This window comes from Hypanus sabinus, chromosome 14 (assembly GCF_030144855.1).
Source record: "Hypanus sabinus isolate sHypSab1 chromosome 14, sHypSab1.hap1, whole genome shotgun sequence".
NCBI lineage: Eukaryota > Metazoa > Chordata > Chondrichthyes > Myliobatiformes > Dasyatidae > Hypanus > Hypanus sabinus.
This window is the reverse complement of record NC_082719.1, coordinates 48,113,078-48,119,310: the sequence shown is the minus strand read 5'-3', so window position 1 is coordinate 48,119,310 and position 6,233 is coordinate 48,113,078.

Below are 6,233 nucleotides of genomic sequence, written 5' to 3'. Positions count from 1 at the left end.
CTCCTGCTACCAAATAGATAGCGCATGGGTATTAACATACAAGCTGACATGGGTCCTGTATCCTGCACATGGATGCAATCACACGGAAAGTGCACAATGTTTTTACTTTCTTAAGAAGTTAAGAAGGTCCAGCTTGTCACTAAACAGTCAAACAAGCTGCTGCAGATGTACTATTGAAGTGTCTTGACTGGTCACATTATGGTTTATACAATAGTTCATTGTACAGGAACACAAAAAGCTGCAGATGGTAATGGATTCTGCCCAATAATTCCCAGGCACAGCTCTCCCTTCTGTGTGTAGTGTCTACAGGAGATACCGCTTCAAGAAGGTAATGCCCATCATCAAAACACAAGAGATTCTGCAGATGCTGGAAACCTGAACAAAGTGCTGGAGGAACTCAGCAGGTCAGGCATCATCTACGGAGAGGAATAAACAGTCCACATTTCAGGTTGTCTCTCTTCATAAGGACTAACTCTCAGTAGCACAGTCATAAAATTTACTTAGTTGCAAGAAGCACAGATCAATGTTTCCAGCTGAAATCCTGGACAGTGGGAGGAGAGGAGCAATGTGTTGAAAGCTCCTCACAGATCTAATGGAAACAAGAGGTTCTGCAGATGCTAGAAATCGTGACCAACACATACAAAATACTGGAGGAGCTCAGCAGATAAGGGAGTGTCTGTAGGCAGGGACAAACAGTCGATATTTTGGACTGAGACCCATCATCAAGACTGGAAAGGAAGGGGGAAGAAGTGAGAGAAAGAAGGAGGGGAGAGGGGAAGGAGCTTGCAGGTGATAGGTGAAGCCAGGTGAGGGGAAAGGTGATTTGAATCAGGATGGTGGATGAAGTAAAAAGATGGGCGGCGATAAGTGAAAGAGGTAAAAGACTGCAGAGAAAAGAACCTGGTAGGAGAGGACAGTAGAGTAATTCTAGTCCGAGACTTTCTAATTAGGATGCAGAGTAATTCCACCTCTCTTAGATTATTACATGAAAACACAAAAATCAATGCACAATCTTCAATTTCAATTAAACTCTTGAACCAATAATATAGTGCTTCCAAGTTTGCATGAAGCCTTCCAACAGCAATTAGAAGATAGCTGAGAAGATTTACTATAATGGTTTCAAGGATGAATGATTCCAGCTCTAAATTAAAACTGAAAGGCTGGGATTGTTCTCCTTGGAGCAAAGACATTTGGAAAGAGATTTGACGGAGTGATACATACAGTATTCATGATAGAATACGTAGAGAGATGCTCTTTCCATCAATGAAATGGTTCAAGAATCAGAGTACATAAGGAGCAATGCGATAAAACACTTTTTTTTCACAGAGCAGTTACGATGTGAAATATAGAAGAAATAGGACAACACTTCAACAAGAAGATATGTGCACATATTGGGAAACAATTAGACAAACGGATTAATGATATTTCTTTGACTTGAGCAAAACAATGTTAATGGGTCGATGACTGCAGATTCCTCTATTTGACTGCAGCCTCATAGAATCATCACTTTACAATAGGTAGAAATACCCTTCAAAAACGCCTGGCTATTTACACACTATCCTTGTTTTGAGTTAGTTACCTAAAGCTTTTGTTAGAATTTAATATAAGTTAAAATGACCACAAGAGCTCTCCTGCTAATTAGCCACAATATCAGTGAATCAGACCGATTAACATTTATCTGTTGCTCATAAGCACTTCCACCAAAGTTTAGGTATATAAGCAGAACATCTTTGAAGACCCAAACTTGTTATTGTAGTAGTTCAAAAGTGCATTTAATATTCTAAAATAATCCCAGAGTTTTCAGCAAGAGTGTAATAAGGGGAAAAATTAAAACTAGGCTATTAAAGAAGATATTAAAATGGTTTAATTAAAATGTACTCAGAGGAGCATTTTAAATATTTATTAAATGAAGAGATTTAAGCAGATTTTTCATATTATACGTGTAGGGAGATAAAGGCACATTTGCCCATAGTAGAAAGTCTTAGGCGCATGCAAGAAGATAGGAATAGAGGAACATACCTCTATCTGAGTCATCCTCCAAACCTCGGTGGATGATGGGAATGGAAGTTACAAAGACTGGGAAGAGGAAGTCTGTGCAGGTACTTGCAAACAAAGATGGACAGCTTTAAGTGTAGTTCTGGAGAGTAGTGCTCCTTACCCTGGCCAATCCCTGCCTCCCATGGCAGAGTGGCTTTCGATGTGCAGGTAAGTTAAGAAACTTACTGCAAGAGGGGGTATTAGGTGAAAGCAACTTTTGTGAGTAAAGAAGTAGATGGCAACATCTTGGAAGGGCTCTAGTTTGCAGAGAATTGTAATTGTGAAGTCAGCCAGGAGGATATTGGGATGGAACAAAGTTATGACTGAGATTTTCAGTAATAAATATGCCGAAACACAGGAAGAAAGAAGAAACATTACAAGCTCTCATCTGACTGAAAATATGTGGAGTCTGAGGCTCAGTCTTTGTTCAGGGAGGTTAATTCGCTTCCACGTCGTGCAATGAGATGCAGATGGAAATAGAATTCCTGACGGGAGAGTCATAGCTTCAATTTTCCTGATATTTATTTGGAGAAAGTTTCTGCTAATTCTGTGCCAAGTGTTGGTCAGATTGCTCAAAGGGAAGTGAAGGAAGGTGGTCATGAACAAGAGTCGGGACTCACTCAGTATGCACGGAGATCCTGATATATTTACCAATGATGTCGGTGACAGATGATGACAAATAGGAATCAGTGGAATTCATTGCCACGGGCTGCTGTGGAGGCCAGGTCTCTGGGTATATTTAAAGCAGAGGTTGATAGGTTCTTGATTAGTGAAGGCATCAAAGGCTACTTTGAGAAGGCAGGAGAATGGGGTTGAGAGGGAAAATAAATCTGCCATCATGGAATGGCTGAACAGACTTGATGGTGTGAATGGCCTAATTCTACTCCTATGCCTTATAGATCTTATGGTAAGACATAAGAACAAGTCTTTGACGACCCCAAAGGTAACAGTGTGACATAACTCCAATTAAAGTGCACATAACCTATGATTTACATGGATACTCAAGAGACTGCAGATATTGGAATCTGGAGCAACAGATAAACTGCTAGAGAAACTCTGCGGATCAGGCAGAATCTGTGGAGGGAAGTGGACAGCCGACCTTTCAGGTTGAAGCCTTCCATCCTGACTCATGTTACATGTTCATAATGAATTATTGTTCAGTGAGGAAACATCTTAGAACAGATAAGTGGAATCAAGGCAGAATGACAACTCTAGGGTACCAAGTTACAGAGATGAGATGCAGTGATTACATTACAGGACACTTATTTCAGAGGTTCCATTAAATAATCAGGAGAATGTGGTTCATTTCTCATCACCACTGTTTGAAGCTTTGTGGTTAATTTAACAAATGGAAGTAAGTATCTAGCATTACTAAATTGGTTAAAGTAAATCCTGTGTCTTTTAAGGAAAGGTAAAGTAACACAGATGAAGTCATAGAGAATTTTACCTGAGCCGGTTAGTGCCTTTTGACTGTATTCCAGTACAGATGATGATTCCGTTGGTCAAGAACCTCAGGGACTCTTAGACTAAATCACATGCTTTCCTATGAATTTAGTAAAGCTTATCAAGTATGTCAAAATAGCAATGGACTAAGCCTGAGGAACTGATCACAGAGAAATCTGGATTGAAAGAGAAGCAGAGAAAGCACATGATGGACAAATGAGGGCCTTTGACTTCCTGTGGTGTTTGGAAATTACTAATTCTGACAGCTCATCTTTCCTGCTTAACCACAATTCTCAAAGAGGAAAGTGTGCACTAAGTAACATTCAAAAGATCAAGGCACTTCACCTTTGTCATAAAAGCTATGATAACCTAAATTACATTGTCTCCCAAGAATGTTCTGCACTGTGTAGTTTAATCACTTCATTCAGCAATATGCATGTAATAAAATTTATGAAGCTGCGCACATAAATTTTCGTATAACTCTATGTCCAAATAGCACAGTTTCACCTCATGATTTCTATTTAAAGCTGATGGCATTGTATGAGAAAATTCATATTTGAATTTTGCACACCGTCCTCCCGCCAAAAAAGAAACAAATCTGCTTGATAACTATAAATTCTGCAGTAGTGGAAGCTTTTGAAAACATGAAGCTAATCTCAGTACATTACTTTGGGCATGAGAGTTGATAAGAGTAGCAATTACATGAAAATGGAGTTAGGTGCATTACCACCATTAAGACCATTTCAGTGGGCTGGCTCTATTTTATAGAAGGTCTCCCACCATACTTTGAAGAGGCCCACTTGATATAATGGATGGACTCATTTAAAATGGAAATTAGGTTTTTACAGTATAAACAAACATAATTGCAATTTTAGGTTGGAATTAGTAAGATACAGTATTTCCACAGGTCATTAGAAACAACTAATGTAGGTGTTAAATTTCTTTTTGTGGGCTTCAAAGGAGGAGATGTAATTACATTAAAAATAATATGGTTTGGAGATGAAAGCATTTCTGATTGCTGTCATCTGTCCCTCTGGGAATATACTTCAACAGTGTAATTGAATTAGTGAGTGCTAGGATTTATATGAAGGAATATTGATCTACTTTTAAGTCAGGATGCTCTGTGGAGAGGTAGCCAGGAAATTTTTACTTCTTGCTGCCTCAGTAAAGCTGCCAGCATAACCTAAGACCCCTCCCACCCTTGACATTCCTCTTCTTCTCTTTCCCATCAGGCAGAAAACACAAATGGCTGAAGAACATACCAACAGTCTCAAGGACAACTTCTACTAGCTCCTTAGCATAATAAAATGAACTTTTTACCTCAGAATCTACCTCACAATAAGCTTGCATCTATTTTTTACCTGCACTGCACTTTCTCTGTAGCTGACACACTTAAATGCTGCATTGTTATTGTTTTAGCTTGTTCTACAGCAATGCACTGTGTAATGATCTGATCTGTATGAACAGTGCACAAGACAAGCCCTTCACTGTCTCAGAATATGTGGCGATAATAAATCATTTAAAGCAATTCCAATTTCAAGGGTCGAACAGTTGCAAGGTGCTGACATACTATCCTTTTTGTTTAAATGACTTAATCCGTTTTTCTGATGATGGAAAGGTTGAATCTTTAGGTGCTTGAGGTACCAGTCAAGTGGGCTGTTTTGTCCAGAATAATGACAAATATCTTAAGAGTTGCACTCACCCAGAAAAGTCAGCACAATCCTGCTTTGCACCTTGTATGTTTTGGAATAGCTTTGGACTATTAGGAGGTGAGTTAGTCAAAAGATTACTCAGTCCATGCTCCCATCTAGTACTGTGAAACTGTTAATATAAGGTGTTGTATTCTATCTGGGTAGACTCCAACCTGATGGCATGAACATTGATTTTTCTAACTTCCGTTAATGCCCCCCTCCCCTTCTTACCCCATCCCTATTTATTTATTCCCCCCTCCTTTTTCTTCTCTCTCTGCCCCTCTCACAATCACTCCTTGCCCGCTCTCCATCTCCCTCTGGTGCTCCCCTCCCCCTTTCTTTCTCCCTAGGCCTCCCGTCCCATGATCCTTTCCCTTCTCCAGCTCTGTATCCCTTTTGCCAATCAACCTTCCGGCTTTTAACTTCATCCCTCCCTCTCCTGTCTTTTCCTATAATTTCGGATCTCCCCCTTGCCCCTCACACTTTCAAATCTCTTACTATCTCTTCTTTCAGTTAGTCCTGATGAAGGGTCTCGGCCTGAAACTTTGACTGTGCTTCTTCCCATAGATGCTGCCTGGCCTGCTGTGTTCCACCAGCAGTTTATGTGTGTTTCAGTAACAACAAGGTAGCTTTAAGAGGAACCCGAGACGACTACCTACCTGTTAAAGCGCAGCAAGATACTCAAGTTAAAAATAAGTGCAGCGAAATATATACATGCATATACACGCACATATCTGTTATATATGTATAATATGTGGTGTCAAGATGGTTGATGTTACTCGTCTAGTGTGGTAGTGTAATGGGTAGTGCTTGTGGCTCTTAGTTTCAGTTTCGACTGCTGGCTAGCATTCTGGAGAGCTGAATGTGTAAGTCTCTCCGTGCCAATACATAGCCTTTTCAACAGCAGGTCCCTCTTCGCTGGTGACACACGGAAACTGAACTACAGAGGGTGGGGAGGAGGTCTGACCCCTGCACACATAGTACGCAGGCCTACCGACATGCAGACATGCCCTGGTGTTCGTGAACCTGATCCCCAGCTATGGGTAAATAGTCCTGCTGCCT